Source organism: Schistocerca americana, chromosome 11 (genome assembly GCF_021461395.2).
Source record: "Schistocerca americana isolate TAMUIC-IGC-003095 chromosome 11, iqSchAmer2.1, whole genome shotgun sequence".
Lineage (NCBI taxonomy): Eukaryota > Metazoa > Arthropoda > Insecta > Orthoptera > Acrididae > Schistocerca > Schistocerca americana.
In genome coordinates, this window is record NC_060129.1 from 199,097,918 (window position 1) to 199,115,760 (window position 17,843).

Sequence of the window (17,843 nt, forward strand, 5' to 3'; positions counted from 1 at the left end):
ATCCCACCTTTCACATATTTTTCTTAGCATCCGTAGCAACAACAGTAATTCACCTTAGCTATTACACTATCAACAAACGGTGAAAACACAACAAAAACTCTTGATATTATAAACTTCAAACACTGCGGTAAGCACACACGCACAGCGAAGTCCCGAAAACACGTGACAATCCTGGTTTAATGTTAACATGCGCAGAACGCAATGCTCACTCCAGAGATATTTACTCTATGGCGTAAACCAAAGTGTTTACGCGGTGCGTAGATACTAGATACTTTGGGCCAAGGTGTTTTAACCTCGAATGCTCTGGACTAGCCAGTTGACGTTGACGCGAGTACATGCTGTTGGTAGGTGTGGGTGGCGCTGTTGGGCGGCGCTTGTTGTAGAAAAAGAGCTATATCGCTGACTTTTCGTGTGATAAGCCCTCGTGTGATAACAAAAGAATGTGTTGAACGACGCTTGGAAAAAGGTGCCGGTTTCTTCGAAATTATGTATACCGTGACTAGAAATTATGTATGAAGATAACATGAAGTCAACAATGCATCTTTCGAGTTCATGTCGCAGGCTGTTTACTTAGCGCACGGTGAGTTCAATCATATCTTTTTAGCCATAATCTTCGAATACATATGAGAAAGAGTATGAGGCAGCTTCCGTTCCATGAACCGCGTATTTTCAGCGTAGTTTTAATTCAACCGGGAACAATATAAGTAAATAGTTGAATTTAGAGCCGAGATGGAGATAGCGGTTATCATGCAACCGCGGCTTGTGCTATAAAACTGTGGTACTCATTCCAGTAGTGGCGACTTTAATATAGCCCCTTTTAACTTTTAAACCAAAGAGCTGTATTCAAATTGAAGAAATTATCCAGGTTATAAACAAGTCTTGACACCCCAAGATTAGCGTTTGTTTATTATTTTAGATGAATCAAACAAGTGCCGTGAGAGTATGTATGCGGTCAGGGTATTCATTCCTTTGCCGTCGTTAGATTTTCTAATTTTTGAACACCTACTTGAAAATGTGACACGGGGTAAAAGTTATGTTTTTTCAATATGGCGCGGACGTAAACATAACACTTTGCTACCGGTCAGTTCGTTACCACAGCCTTTATTTGCCCTCCACATTCGTTGGCTTCGCCAACTCGCAGCCATATTATCACCTTTCAACATAACTTAATCAGAAAGCGCTAACATTCGTAAGCGTATAAGCCGGGTAGTGTCATTTGGAGTTCTTTAAATATTTCCCTGTATCATTACGGCGAAGCCCTATCATTATTCTGATAGCTCGTGTTTTAGATTAGAAAGTTTTTGTGATATCTAGATTTCCCTAGAAAATCGCACCACATCTAATCAAGCTGTTCATATAAGTACAAAAGGCATGTAACACTAATTCAATGCCGCAACAGCCCCAAAGGATTCTTAACGCACATCATTTATTTAATTTTTTATTCAAATCTTCTAGATGCATTTTCCACTTCAGTACGCATCCATCCATGCCTAGAAATTTTGTGTATGGAGCTTCTGCAATATCATAGTTACCTAACCTAATTCTTGTGCTGCTTAACTTTGCCTCTGATAGTCTGTTACTGAAATTGATACATACCATTTTTCCTTATTCGTGACAAGAGTGTAAACCATGTAACCATTTTTGTGCATCATTTATTCTCTTTCTCAGACAATATGCTGTAAATCACCCCCAGTGCATCCTTATGCTTGTTATCAGTAAACATCACTATATCAGCTGTTATAAAATCAGTTGACAAATAAGGAACAACAGATCGCCTAACACAGAGCTCTGTGGCTTTCCATAGCTAGACCTAATATTTTTTGTACTTTAAGAGATGTTCCTTGCCTTCATGACATGTTTGTATTCTGTTGTCCAGCAGGCAGTAAGGAATTGAACCATTTGAAGGCAGCTCCCGGGCCCTATAACAGTCTAGTTTCATACACAGTGAGTCATGGCTTATTAGATCAGATGGTTTGGACAAATCTTTGAATATTCCACAGCTTAATTAGTTAATATCCAAGGCATTAAGGACCATTTTTATTAATTGAAAGACTTTTATTTCTGTTGTTCCTTAACTCCTTTTGAGCATTAGTAAGTGTTTTATCTTTTTATTCAGGAAATCAGCTATCCTTTCATAAATTACTCTTCCAGTTATTTTAGAAATACCTGTCAATTTGTAGAGTATCTTTATTATGGATATCTTTAATTTTGATGGAAACACCCCCATCCTGCAAGTTGTATTAATAATGCCAGTTATCTGTGAATCTATACTGGTGCAGCTAGTTTGATTACCTTGTCTTGACTTAAATTAATACCATTACACACTTCATTTTCTAATTAATAGCATTTCTCACCTCAGATTCTGTTACGGATTACAGAAATATTCTTTCCACAAATTGGTATTCTTATATTTTTGTTATTTGAATTGCATGTATTTTTAATTAGTTTTGGTGCCATGTTTGTACGGTGCTTGTTAAATATATTGACTACCACTTTACTCTCACTTTTAATTTTGGTATTATAGTATTCAATTTTGCGTTTTCCTGTGCTATTGTTTGTTACCTTCCAAAACTTTTGCCTTATTACTTTCCCTTTTGTTATATGAATCATTGCTTGGCCTTCTTGCTGCCTTCAAAACATACCTAAAGACCCTTCTGCATTTCCTGAAATACAGATTTATTGTTTTGATTTTGCGATGTCTGTTTAGGTTTTCAACGGTGACAGCTGATTTCTTAATTCCTTGTGTTAATCGTGTGTTAGACTTCTCACTGGCATTGATGATTTTTATTTTATTTTTTATTTATTTATTTTTGCAGTGCTATGTCATAGCAATATTTATAGTTAGTGAAAAAGCTTCACATTTCTTGCTGCATCAGCAGTTTCTTCGGTCCCCACACTTCCTTTTCAGCATGCTATTCAAAGACCTTATTAACAGCTCTTCTCTGTAGGTCCCTAAATTCAGCAACCGTAACAATCCTATGACGGCGACTGCAGTCTCGACCACATCTATATAAATAAATAAATTCAGCGTATGGCTCATAACATCACAGTAAAAGTTACAGAAACAACACGATTAAAAAAAAATCACGTATGTATAAACAGAACAATAAATAACAGTTTGTATGTAGAGTAGACCAAACTTTACGAGGGCAATCAAATCATTTTGGTTTAGTATAGATGCTGAAAAAAGATTGTTACAAAAAGTGGGATAGCTGTAAAAGTCACTCTAGAACTGAATGTTGCTCTTGTGAATTGTCACCACTAATACAGCACAAAGGAAGCTCGATAAGCAGGAATTCCGAAACCACTCATCATTGGTGCAAATGTTCATAGCTGGAAAACATGGTGCCAAAGCCATAAAACCTAGACTGCCGGAGCTATGGAAGACTGTCATTTGTCTGGATGGGTCTCGTTTCACATTGTTTTCGGCTTCTGGCAAAGTTTACGGGCCAAGAATGAGGCACAGTAGGGGGTCTGTGACGATTTGGCATGCGATATAATGGTATTCCGTGGGCCCCGTGCTTAGTCTGTGTGGTCACACCACTGCCAGGGATTGTGTGACCAGTTTGGTTGGTCAGGTCCATCCCATGGATACTTGTTCCTCAGTGGTGCTGCTGCATTCCGAGGTGTCACGGCCGCTGTTCACACAGCTTGCATTGTCCGGGTCTTGTTTTGTGAGTGTGAGGATGGATTGTTGTATCTCCCCTGGTTACAACAGTCACCAGGTCTCAACATTACTGAGCCTTTGTCATCTACTTTGGAGAGTAGGATGCACAGTTGCTATCCGTCTCCATCATTGTTAACTTCACTTACAACTTTTCATGGGAAGAATGGTATGCCATTATCTTAAAAGCCGTGCACGACTTCCATTTATCCGTTCTGAGATGACTGGAAGCTGGTTTCGATGATAATTATTTCCCTGTACCGTATTAGGCACTGTGATGGTGTGTTCCGTACACTATTATTTACGCAAATTGTAAGTAAGTGGATGCACGGGGTGTTGCTAAATCTTTTAAGTGGAGCATTTGTCTTTTAATAAAACAATTGGATTATATTCGGCTAGCTGGTTGGGTGGCTAAGCAATAAGGTTAGATATTGTATTACATATATCGCTTTTGTGAAAGAGCTAATTTAATTTTTCCATTCTTCATTCTGTATATACAGTAACACATTACATCTAATACACCAACAAAAATTATTAAAATCCCTATTTTATTTTTATCATCAGGCTTGTAAGCAAAATGTACAAGACGACATACACTCCTGGAAATTGAAATAAGAACACCGTGAATTCATTGTCCCAGGAAGGGGAAACTTTATTGACACATTCCAGGGGTCAGATACATCACATGATCACACTGACAGAACCACAGGCACATAGACACAGGCAACAGAGCATGCACAATGTCGGCACTAGTACAGTGTATATCCACCTTTCGCAGCAATGCAGGCTGCTATTCTCCCATGGAGACGATCGTAGAGATGCTGGATGTAGTCCTGTGGAACGGCTTGCCATGCCATTTCCACCTGGCGCCTCAGTTGGACCAGCGTTCGTGCTGGACGTGCAGACCGCGTGAGACGACGCTTCATCCAGTCCCAAACATGCTCAATGGGGGACAGATCCGGAGATCTTGCTGGCCAGGGTAGTTGACTTAACACCTTCTAGAGCACGTTGGGTGGCACGGGATACATGCGGACGTGCATTGTCCTGTTGGAACGGCAAGTTCCCTTGCCGGTCTAGGAATGGTAGAACGATGGGTTCGATGACGGTTTGGATGTACCGTGCACTATTCAGTGTCCCCTCGACGATCACCAGTGGTGTACGCCCAGTGTAGGAGATCGCTCCCCACACCATGATGCCGGGTGTTGGCCCTGTGTGCCTCGGTCGTATGCAGTCCTGATTGTGGCGCTCACCTGCACGGCGCCAAACACGCATACGACCATCATTGGCACCAAGGCAGAAGCGACTCTCATCGCTGAAGACGACACGTCTCCATTCGTCCCTCCATTCACACCTGTCGCGACACCACTGGAGGCGGGCTGCATGATGTTGGGGCGTGAGCGGAAGACGGCCTAACGGTGTGCGGGACCGTAGCCCAGCTTCAGGGAGACGGTTGCGAATGGTCCTCGCCGATACCCCAGGAGCAACAGTGTCCCTAATTTGCTGGGAAGTGGCGGTGCGGTCCCCTACGGCACTGCGTAGGATCCTACGGTCTTGGCGTGCATCCGTGCGTCGCTGCGGTCCGGTCCCAGGTCGACGGGCACGTGCACCTTCCGCCGACCACTGGCGACAACATCGATGTACTGTGGAGACCTCACGCCCCACGTGTTGAGCAATTGGGCGGTACGTCCACCCGGCCTCCCGCATGCCCACTATACGCCCTCGCTCAAAGTCCGTCAACTGCACATACGGTTCACGTCCACGCTGTCGCGGCATGCTACCAGTGTTAAAGACTGCGATGGAGCTCCGTATGCCACGGCAAACTGGCTGACACTGACGGCGGCGGTGCACAAATGCTGCGCAGCTAGTGCCATTCGACGGCCAACACCGCGGTTCCTGGTGTGTCCGCTGTGCCGTGCGTGTGATCATTGCTTGTACAGCCCTCTCGCAGTGTCCAGCGCAAGTATGGTGGGTCTGACACACCGGTGTCAATGTGTTCTTTTTTCCATTTCCAGGAGTGTATGTTACATTTCATTCCGGATAGGATTTTCATTTAATTGTAGTCTCTAGAGTCTCCATTTTCTGCATCTATGCTCTGCCAAGTTTCGGGAAACGCATGGCAGAGGGTACATCCCACTATACCAGTTATTACGGCTTCTTCCCATTACGTGGGCATGGAGTGTGGGAGGAACAAGTGTTCGACTGCCTCTGTGCGTGTTGTAATTATTCAGATTTTGCCCTCACGCTCCCTATGATGGCAATATGTAGGGGCTTGTAGTATATTACTAGGGTCTTCACTTAAAACCGCTTCTTGAAACTTTGTTAATAGACTTTGTCAGGTTAGTTTATATCTATCTTCGAGAGAGTTCCAGTTCATTTCCTTTAGTATCTGACACACTGCCGTGGATCAGACAGACCTGTGACCATTTGTGCTGCTCTTCTCAGTACACATTCAATATTCCCTGTTAGTCCTCTTCCACGCATGTCCCATACACTCGAGCAATATTCTAGAATTGGCAGCACGAGTGATCTGCGAGCAATTTGCTTGGTAGATTGCACTTTGCCAGTATTCTACCAGTAAACAGAAGTCTACCACCTACTTTATCCACCACTGTGTGTATGTCATCGTTCCTTTCCATATGCCTACAAATTGCTACACCAGATATTTACTTGCATTGGCAGAATCCAACAGTGACTCGTGTATGTTATAGTCATAGGATACTAAGTTTTTTTCATTTTGTGAAGTGCACAGTTTTACATTTCTGAACATTTAAAAAATTACCAACCTCTGGACCACTTTTAAATCCTATCAACATCTGACTGAATATTTGTGCAGCTTGTTTTGGATAGTACTTCAATTTAGATGCTACATCATCTGCAGAAAGTTTGAGGTTACTATTAATATACACAGAAGCAGCAAAGAAACTGGTATAGGCGTGCATATTCAAATACAGAGATATGTAAACAGGCAGAATATGGCACTGGGGTCGGCAATGCCTATATAAGCCAACAAGTGTGTAGCACATTTATTAGATTGGTTACTGCTGATTCAGTGGCAGGTTATCAAGATCTAGGTGAGTTTGAAGGCTAGAAAAAGATCCTGCAAGAACGGGACTAATGATGACTCAAGAGAATCATTCAATGTGACATAAGTAATCGTTCAATGTGACATAAGTGCAACCCTTTCACAAATTGCTGATTTCAATGTTGGGCCATCAGCTAGTGTCAGCGTGTGAACCATTCAATGAAATATCATCGATATGGGCTTTTGGAGTTGAAGGCCCACTCATGTACGTTTGATGACTGAACTACGCAAAGCTTTACGCCTTGCCTGGGCCCATCAACACCGACATCGGACTGTCGATGATTGGAAGCATGTTGCCTGGTAGACGAGTCTCGCTTCAGATTGTATCGAGCAGATGGACATGTACACTTGTACCTAATGAATCCATGGACGCTGTATGTTAGCAGGGGACTGTTCAAACTGGTGGAGGCTCTGTAATTGTGTGGGGCATGTGCAGTTGGAATGATATGGGACCCCTTATACGTCGAGATATTACTCTGATAGGTGACACATTCATAAGCATCCTATCTTATGAGTTGCATCCATTCGTGTCCATTGTGCGTTCCGATGACTTGGGCAATTCCAGCAGAACAATGCAACACCCGACATGAGCAGAATTGCTACATAGTGGCTGCAGGAACACTCTTCTGATCTTAAACACTTTCACTGGGCACCAAACTCCTCAGACATGAACGTTATTGAGCGTATCTGGGATGCCTTTAACATGCTGCTCAGAAGAGATCTCCGCCCACTCGTACGCTTACAGATTTATGGACAGCCCTGGCAGGATTCATGGTGTCAGTTCCTTCCAGCACTACTTAGTAGATTCTCTTGTATGCTCGGGGGCGGGGGTGGGGGCTACACCATATCAGGCAGTTTTTAGCAGTTTCTTTGGCTCTTCAGTGTACAATATGAAGAGCAAGGATCCCAACACACTTTCCTGAGACACACCTGACGTTACTTCTACATCTGATTTTGACTCTCTCTATCCACGATAACATGCTGCGTCCTCTGTACCAAAGAGTCCTCAATCCAGTCTCCCCTGTGGGTCCTGGTATTAGAATAGGCCCAAGGTATTTCTGCCTGTTGTAAGAGGTGACTAAAAGGAGTTTCTTACGTTTTGGCTTTTGTGATGGTCCCCTGTAGGATTTGACCTCCATTCTTCAAAATTTTCCTGAAGAGTGAGCCAATTGGGGAAGGGCACTTTACACGGTGCATCGTGTCCATTGTGCATTGAGATCTTTAGCCCACTTTCTCGTCGTCCCATTTCAGTCCCGCTCATTCTCCATCTCTTGGGTGAGGACATCTTCCTGGGTGCGTTACCCAACGTGCAGTTTGCAGTGGTGATTTCTGCATTGATGATGACCATGGGCTTCTTTGCACCTCATATCCAGCACAGTAACCAGTCTGTTGTGGTGGGGCTGCCGTGTAACCTGTTGGTTGTAGCCCTCTGACACCACACAGGGATTGCTCTGCTGATGTCTGCACCATTAACTCCCCACATATGCCAAGGGGTAGATGCCTATCCCCCTGGGGCATCGGGACTCCCGGCAATGGCCATCCTGCCAGGTGGCCCTTGCTGAGACTGGGTGGTACCTGTGGGGAGGGCCCATGGTCGGAATGGGTGGCATCAGGCCAGATGACACGCGATGCAGTGTAGTCTGTCATCTCTTGCTGGTGGTAAATGTTCACGAGCTCAATTCAGTGCGCAGAAGTATGACCCCAAATCATTCCCCTCCCTGGCTACACCATGGGAGGAACGTCAGGCTAAGGATGGCAGCTTATCTTATTCGTCCCAGTACCTTGTATGTTTGAGAGCTGATGGGGAATCTTCCGTGACAATGAAGCTTTAGTTTTTTGTTGAGCATTTAGAGAACAAGTTTGGGGAGGTGGAGGGCTTGTCCAAAATGAGATCTTGGTCAGTCTTGATCAGAACAGCATCCTCTGCACAGTCACGGGAGTAATTCGCTTGTGACAAGCTGGGGGATGTTTCCGTAAGCATCACGCCCTATAAGAGCTTAAATATGGTCCAGGGTATCCTATTTCACAGGGACATTCTTTTGCAGTCTGACAACGAGCTGCGTGCTAGTTTAGAGCGGCGAGGTGTACATTTCATCCGGTGTGTCCACCAGGGTCTGAGGGATAATCAGGTTGCCACTGATACCTTCATCTTGGCCTTCGAGGGTGATTGCCCGAGAAAGTGAAGGGGATGGTCTACCGCTGTGATGTAAAGCCCTATATCCCTCCACCGATGCAGTGCTTTAAGTGCTGGAAGTTAGGCCATATGTCTTCCCGCTGTACTTCCAGCATCGCATGTCGAGATTGTGGATGCTCATCACATCCCAATACTCCATATGCCCCACCTCCCATCTGTGTCATCTGCAGAGAGCACCATTTGCCTTGCTCGCCGTACTATGGCATTCTCCTTGGACCGACTGACCTACATTGAGGCTAAGAGAAAATTTGAATGCCTGCATCCCGTACGTATGACATCTTACGTCGCCGCTACAACAGTTCTGGCGCCATTAACTGTGCCAACCCCAGTCGCCTCTCAGAGCTGGAAGACTACACCTGCCCCCTCGATGGTGGGGGCAGTTCCCTCCCTGTTGCTCCTGCACCACCTTTTTGGGACCAAACACCCCCCCCCCTCCCCCCCACCCCCCGAAACCATCAGGGACGCCCATCTCCGCTTCTAAGCCAGATAACCATAAGTCTTCTTCGGCTTCTCTTGCTAGGAAGGGGTCCCATGGGTCACTCCCTTCTCAGGTTTCTGCTAGTGGGAAAGATGACACCCGCCAACGGCTGAAGAGCCCAAAAGCAGCTGGTTGTAGTGCTTCACGCTCATCCTGAGTCCCGGAGACTAATTCAGTGCAGTCCTCCCAGCCAGGGAAACCCGAGGAACAGTGCAAGAAATCGAAAAAGAAACCCCGAAGGACAAGGAACTTGTGGTGGCACCCACACTACCGCTACCTACAAGCTCTGCGTCTGAGAATGGGGTGGAGATTCTGGCATCCTCTGAGGGCCTGGAGCTTGCCAGACCCTCGGACACAACGGATATAGACTGCTTAGGCAAAAAGTTGGTGGCAGCACCCTGAGGTGTAAACTGCCACATCGAATGTTTCATGACTCCCAGTCTCACAATGACGTCCTCCATTCGAATTGCGGCAGTTTTTTCCACCGCCTGGCTTAGCTACAGCAATTGTTAAGCCTTACACCTGCCTGGTTCCCGGCAATGCGGACCCCTGCCCTCTGCGGCTATAAGGGATATTACAGGAACTGTAGCAACTATAATCGAGTGTCAGGTGGAGTTTGTGTTTGTCCTAAACTCAGTCTGTAGTGACACCCTGCCCCTTCAAACCCCCTTGAAGCTGTGGCTGTCAGAATAAGGATGATGCAGGAAATAACTGTCTGCAATTTAGATCTTCCACCAGATGGTACAATATCCCTGAATATGTTAGCTGCACTGATTGATCAACTCCCTAAACCTTTCCTACTTTTGAGAGATTTTAACACCCTTAACCCCTTGTGGGGTGGCACCTTGCTTACTGGCCGAGACAGAGGTGTCGAAACTTTACTCAGTTCGACCTCTGCCTCTTAAATACTGGGTCTGCCACACATTTCAATGTGGCTCATGGTAGTCACTTGGCCCTTGATTTATCAACTTGCAGCCCAGGATTTCTCCCATCTATCCACTGGAGAGCACATGACGACCTGTGTGGTAGTGGCCACTTCCGTAAAGGACATTGTGCAAAATTTCATCGTGGCTGGAGATATGTCAGTTGGGAACCAAAGGTCCACTTTGTGTGGAATGCCTCTGTCAAGATGTGTGGGTGTGGGTGTGTGTAACAAGGAGGAGAAGATAGATTAAAGGGAGGGAGGGAGCTTCTGGGTGGGAGAAGAAATAAGGAAATGAGGCATGGAAGAATAGGCAAGCCCACACTAGCATTCGTAGGTGAGTTTCAGGTAGCACATTAAATGGAGTAGTTGCAAGGAGAAAGCAGCATAGAGAATAAGCCCTATTTATGTAATACTGATAAGCTGGTGTACAAAGAACTATGGTGAGGCTGATGGGTTGATAGCTACCCACACAAAGCGGGTTTTTACCAGGTCTGAGCACCAGAATGAAGGTGCTTTCCCACCACTCCGATGGAAAGACGCCATCGCACCAGATCAGGTTGAAGATGACGAGGAGATGTCGCTTGTAGTCTTCCTGTCACTGCCTCGGCGTCAGGTCCACGGGCGCCTATCCGGATGGGCTCTAAACAAGGCTGACTGGGAAACTTTCACCTCTGCTGTCACCGTTGAATCTCCTCCACTCGGTAACATTGATGTTATGGTTCAGTAGGTGACTACTACAATTGTTTCTGCAGCGGAAAACACAATCCCTTGCTCTGTAGGGTGCCCCCAGCATAAGGCAGTCTCTTGGTGGTTGCCGGATGTCGCTGAAGCAATGAAGGAGTGTTGGTGAGTGCATTCGCCAACTTATCAAACGACTGAAGCAGGAGTGTTGGGAGAGATAAGTCTCGATCATCGCAAACATGATTTCCGAGCCCGTTGCCGAGCACTTTGCTCGAGCGTCTGCATCGGAGAAATAGCCCCCAGCCTTTTCCACTCTCAAATGGCGGCTATAAGGGAAAGTCCTCTCATTTACTACATGCCCCATTTACAGACTGGGAATTCCTGTGCCCTTGCACATTGCCCTGACACAGCTCCTGGACCTGATCAGATCCACAGTCAGATGATTAAACATCTCTCATCTGACTACAAGCGACATCTCCTCGTCATCTTCAACCTGATCTGGTGCAATGGCGTCTTTCCATCGGAGTGGTGGGAAAGCACCTTCATTCTGGTGCTCAAACCTGGTAAAAACCCGCTTTGTGTGGGTAGCTATCAGCCCATCAGTCTCACCATAATTCTTTGTAAGCTGCTGGAACTGTTGGCAGTTGCTTTGGATCCTGGAGACACATGGGCTACTGGCTCGATGTCAGGGCATCTTCCGCCAGGGTTGCTCTGCCACTGATTATCTTGTTTCCCTCGAGTCTGCCATCCGACAGCCTTTTCTAGATGCCAACACCTGGTTGCCATCTTTTTTGGTTTACGAAAAGCATACGACATGACCTGGTGACATCATATACTTGTCACATTATACGAGTGGGGTCTCACAGGCTCACTCCTGATCTTTATCCAGAATTTCCTGTTGCTCCGTACTTTCCATGTCCACGTTGGTGCCTCTCATAGTTCCATCCATATCCAGGAGAATGGAGTCCCGCAGATCTGTATATTTAGTGTGTCTCTATTTTTAGTGGCCATTAACGGTCTAGCAGCAGCTGTCGGGCCCTCCGTCTCACCTTCTCTGTATACAGACGACTTCTGCATTTCGTACTACTGCTCCAGTACTGTTGTTGTTGAGCGGTGCCTCTGGGGAGCCATCCACAAGGCGCAGTCATGGGCTCTAGCCCACGGCTTCCAGTTTTCAGCTGCAAAGTCGTGCGTCATGCACTTTTGTCGGCGTCATACCATTCATTCGGAACGTGCACTTCACCTTAATGACAATCCATGCACTGTAGTGGAGACGTATCATTTCAAAATGATTAATGGAGAATCTCATATAAGATGTGAAACAACTACTAACAAAGAGATAGAGGGGCTGGCCAGTACTTACCTCAGCTCAGTACAGCCAATAGATACACATAAAACAGAACTGAAAATTTACATTCCTAGCTTTCGGAACTTTGTTCCTTCATCAGGGAGGAGAGAGGGGAAAAAAGGGAAGAAGGGAAAGTGGATTCAGTTACTCACAACCCAGGTTATGAAGCAACAGGGAAAGGTAAACAGGGAGGGTAGCAAGGATGGAGGCATGGTTGTCAGAGGGAAGCCAAAGGGTTATGAAGCAACAGGGAAAGGTAAACAGGGAGGGTAGCAAGGATGGAGGCATGGTTGTCAGAGGGAAGCCAAAGATATTCTACTGTTAAGTACTGTGCCAGCTTCAAACCAAAGAGGATGCATACAGAAGTAAAGAGGTATATACTATAAAGATAAACACAACTATGTAGGATGAAAAGATGCGTGAATGGTTAAAGAGGAGAGGGGAAAAGGAGAAGACTGAAGAGTAAATGGGAGTGAGGTCGGTTAACGTAGGTTCAGTCCAGGGGGATGGCGGGATGAAAGGATGTGTTGGAGTGCAAGTTCCCATCTCCGCAGTTCAGAGGAACTGGTGTTGGGTGGGAGAAGCCAAATGGCACGTATGTTGTAGCAGGTTCCTAGGTGCCTAGAATTATGCTGGAGGGCATGCTCCGCTACTGGGTATTGGGCATCTCCTAGGCAGTTCTAGGGACCTAGGAACCTGCTACACCGTACGTGCCATTTGGCTTCTCCCACCCAACACCAGTCCCTCTGAACTGCGGAGATGGGAACTTGCACTCCAACACATCCTTGCATCCCGCCATCCCCCTGGACTGAACCTACGTTAACCGACCTCACTCACATTTACTCTTCAGTCTTCTCCTCTTTCCCTTTCCTCTTTAGCCATTCACGCATCTTTTCATCCTACACAGTTGTGTTTATCTTTATACTATATACCTCTTTACTTCTGTATGCATCCTCTTTGGTTTGAAGCTGGCACAGTACTTACAGTAGAATATCTTTGGCTTCCCTCTGACAACCATGCCTCCACCCTTGCTACCCTCCCTGTTTAGCTTTCCCTGTTGCTTCATAACCTGGATTGTGAGTAACTGAATCCACTTTCCCTTCTTCCCTTTCTTTCCCCTCTCTCCTCCCTGATGAAGGATCAAAGTTCCGAAAGCTAGGAACGTAAATTTTCAGTTCTGTTTTATGTGTATCTATCGGCTGTACTGAGCTGAGGTAAGTACTGGCCAGCCCCTCTATCTCTTTGTTAGTAGACGTATCATTTCCTAGGACTGGTTTTCGATGCTTGATTGACTTGGCTCCCTCATCTTCGTTGGCTTATCAGAAATGCTGCAGCACCTCAATGCCCTCTGTTCCCGGAGCAACACCAATTGGGGTGCAGATCGCTGCACGCTGCTGCAGCTCGCTGCACGCTGCTGCAGCTCTACAGAACCCTTGTCCAATCCCGAATTGACTATGTGAGTGTGGTTTATGGCTCGGCAGTGCCTTCAGAATTGCATTTACACGACCCTGTGCACCACTGTGGGGTTCGATTAGTGACAGGAACTTTTATGACGAGTCCGGTGACCAGCCTAATCGTGGAGGCTGGTGTACCTCCGCTGCAGGTGAGACATGCGCAACTGCTTGCCAGTCACGCAGCACACATTCATAGTTCCCCTGAGCATCCGAATTACAGTCTCGTTCTCCTGCCCACAGTAGTCCATCTCCCACATCTGCGGCCCAGATCGGGGCTGATGATTGTGGTTCGCGTGCAGTCCCTTCTCTCTGAACTGGAGTCCTTCTCTTTAACAGATCTACTTCCGGTCTGTTCACATACACCTCCACGGTGTATGCCTCAGATGGAGCTTCGTCGGGACCTTTTTCGCGGCCCTAAGGACTCCGTTAACCCCGCCTCTCTCCACTGTCACTTCCTCTCGATTCTTGACATGTTCCAAGGCTCTGAAGTGGTTTGCACCTACGGCTCATTGGGTGATGGTCGCGTAGGTTTCTCATGTTCATGGGTGACATGTTGAGCAGCACTCCTTGCCAGTTGGCTGCAGTGTTTTCACTGCAGAGCTGGCGGCCATATCTCTTGCTCTTGAGTACATTCACTCGTGCTGTGGCAAGTCATTTCTCCTGTGCACTGACTCATTAAGCAGCCTACAAGCTATCGACCAGTGATACCCTCGCCACCCTCTGGTAGTGTCCTTTCAAGAGTCCATCTATACCCTGTAACAATGCAGCCATTCCGTGGTGTTTGTGTGGACCCCAGGACACGTCGGAATCCCCGACAATGAACTTGCCGACAGGCTGGCCAAACAGGCGACGCGGAAACCGCTTCTGGAGATAGGCATCTCCGAAGCTGACCTGTGTTCTGTCTTACACCACAGCATTTTTTGACTTGGGTAGATGGCATGGCATCACAGCACGCACAACAAACTGTGTGTCATTAAGGAAACTACAAATGCGTGGAAATCTTCCGTGCAGGCCTCTCACAGGGAATCAGTTGTCCTCTGCCGGCTCCGCATTGACCATACGTGGCTAATGCGAGGTTACCTGCTCCATTGTGAGGACCCACCTCAGTGTCGCTGTGGCTCCCAAATGACAGTCGTCCACCTCTTGCTGGACTGCCCACTTTTAGCCACTCTGCGGCAAGCTTTTTAATTTTCCCAGCTCCATGCCTTCGGTGTTGGGCAACAATGCCTCCACAGCAGCTTTAGTTTTATATTTTATCTGTGAGAGTGGGTTTTATACTTCTATGTAGGTTTTAGTGCATGTCCTTTGTCCCTCTGTGTCCTCCACCCTAGAGCTTTTAGGGTTTAGGTTTTAATGTGTTGCAGAGTGGCTGGCTTTCCCTTTTTGTTTTTCGTGGTTGGCCAGCTACTGTAATTTGCTTTCATGTTTAACTCTCTTCTGTTTCTAGCATCTCTGTTGTTTTCTTGTCCTTGTCCTTGTTTGTTCCTTTTAGTGTTCGTTGCCTTCCCTTTGTTCTTTTGGCTTTTCCTTTCTTTCCGTTTTGTGTTTATATATTTCGTCTGTTTTATTCTCACACTTGTGGTATTGTTTTATTAGGAACAAGGGACTGATGACCTCGTAGTTTGGTCCCTTCTCCCGCCTTTAAACCAACGAACCAACCAACCTCACAGGCTCAAGCAGAGGCCCGATGGCAAAATGCAGGCACTTAGTGGCACATGCTGACTCGACATTGTGAGTTGCTGGTGACTCTGTGACCACGACCCTGGCATTGCGTCAGTGGCTGGCGCTGGCATTACACACATTTTGGTGGAGTTCGGCAGGCCGTGTGTGTGTGTGTGTGTGTGTGTGTGTGTGTGTGTGTGTGTGTGTGACAGCTGAAACGAGACCTGCTTTGTCAGTATAAAAAATAGCTGTCCGGCCAGGCTGGGCACGGGCATCTGCTGTGTGTGAAACGGTCGACATTCCTCCACTGTCCCGACGGGACCGAGAGCCCGTGGGTCTGGCTGCCGTCCGGATAGGCCGGGGGTCGAACTGAGGTCCTCTCGGGCCGGAGCCAGTGGGGTCAGACAGTGCCGTGCACTGCTCTAGAGTCACCAGGCGGGGTTTGACCCCAGACGACACTGCCGACTGCTGCCAGCTCCAGTATTGACTCACTCTGTGCACTACACACATGCGCGCGATCGCGCGCACCTACCTCTGCCTGTCGTTACTCTGAGGCAGCTGGAATGTGCCTCTAGTAAAATTGCTGTCGATTCGAGTGGTTGGCAAGTGCCGACACCTTTCCCAACCTGAGGTTCTTCGACCACTGCCACCACTGTCTGTCCTGCCGGTGTGTATCTAGGAAGTCGGTAAATTGTTACCAGTAGCTGTCTTCATATACTGCACCTTTTTCACACCTCCATCAGAAAACAATTCGAGAAGACACCATTACAATTCTTTTGACAGCATTCCTCCAAGTGTTTGCAATGTAAATAAATGGACTTCATATTAATGGGTAATTAGTTCTATATTAACAACTGCTAATCAGGGAAAATCATTGTCTCTCAGTGTAACTCGCCCGTTTCTGTACACAGTCGAAGCCCCCGGTTTCGGGGTCTTCGGTCACCGAGTGTCCCGGAAGATAAGTCTGCTGGCGAGTGACGTCCAGTCTGGGATTGGCGGGCTCTGGCAGCGGCTCATTGAGAGTCCGATGCGGGCACCGCAGCCCGGGGTCTCGGAACACCTGCTATCTGGCCACGGAGGCCGTCACACGCTCGCTAGCACGAGCTGCCGGCAAGGGAGGACCTGTTTGCTGCACGTGTTGTGGAGGAACAGTTGTCCCGGTGAGACTGAGTGCTTTGGCTTTTCTTGTGCCTCAAAGCTGTTGTCATTTGGAATGGACCGTCTGACGAGCACATAATATGAACAGAGTGTTTATCAGACAAAAGCAGTAACTAGATAGAGTGGTGGTATCTCGGAAGCAAAATAATGCGTGAGAGATGTCACAGTAAGAAGAAAATAGAAGAGAGATAGCACAGGCAAAGAGGACATTCCTAAGAAATTGAGGTCTGCTAGTATGACACATAGGCTGTAATTTGAACGTGGAAGTTAATTGTGCACTGTGTAAAAGCCAGGAGAGAATCAAAGTGTTCGTATGTGTTATTACTGAATGCAGATGGAAGTTAAGTGTGTTGGTATGACTAGAAGCGAGGAATACTCCGATGTGGGAAAGGAGGATGAGAAAGATTGACTAGAAAATATTGGGAATAACTTGTACGGTATTAGAGGAGCTGTAAAACATAAATGTGTAATGGAAGCCAGAAATTGGAATATATCCAGCAAATAATTGGGGTGGGGCATTGTATGTAAGTACTCAGACATGAAGAGGTTGGCACAGGAGAGACGTTTTCTGCACGATGTTTTCACAGCTGACGTAGTCTCCTTCAGGTTCTGTGAGCCGTCCCCTCGTGCGTACTCGCCGTGTGGCCTCGGATTGGGCTGTGAAGTATAGTAGGTGTCACACTGCTTTTTACTGTGCAGTTATACAGGTTGGGCACTAAGTCTTGTTCTGATTATAAAAATTTATAACAGAATAACTGTTTGACATAATGAGTTACATTTGATGCCGTTACATAGGTTAGTGTTACCTGTTTTTTTAAAGACCACTTACATTGTGTGTGCTCCCTCGGTAGCTCGGAGAATGTCGAGTCGGTATTCCACTTCCCGCCAGATGTTTCGTAACATGTGTTCTGTCACATTACCCACAGCAGCTTGTATCCTACCCTTCAGTTCGTCGACGTCAGCAACTGGTGTGACGAAGACTCTGAAAGATTACTGTATCTCATTGCCCTATCAGAACCCCTCGGGTTGGCGACCCCGGGGTCCTGAGCTGGGGACTGGTCGGCGCCGCCAGTCTCCTGTCACCGTAACCCCCGGACATGCGTCAGGGACCACCGTATGGCGCGGCGGTGGAATGTTGTGTGCTGCGGGGAATGGTAATCTTGGCTTGACCGCCTGGATTGCGAGGACGGCCAACCT

General features: G+C 46.8%; 1 protein-coding gene across 3 annotated transcripts in view; it reads left to right on the plus strand.

Moving 5' to 3' along the window:
* The first annotated feature begins 309 nt into the window (after positions 1–309).
* Positions 310–17,843, plus strand: part of LOC124553841 — a 93,192-nt gene continuing 75,658 nt past the window's right edge. For 2 of the 3 annotated variants that reach the window (XM_047127828.1, XM_047127830.1), the window contains exon 1: positions 310–580. The gene's annotated coding sequence lies outside the window, so the exon portion shown is untranslated. Of the gene's footprint in view, positions 581–16,399; positions 16,649–17,843 lie in introns of all 3 variants that reach the window. The other variant, XM_047127829.1, reaches the window with a different exon arrangement.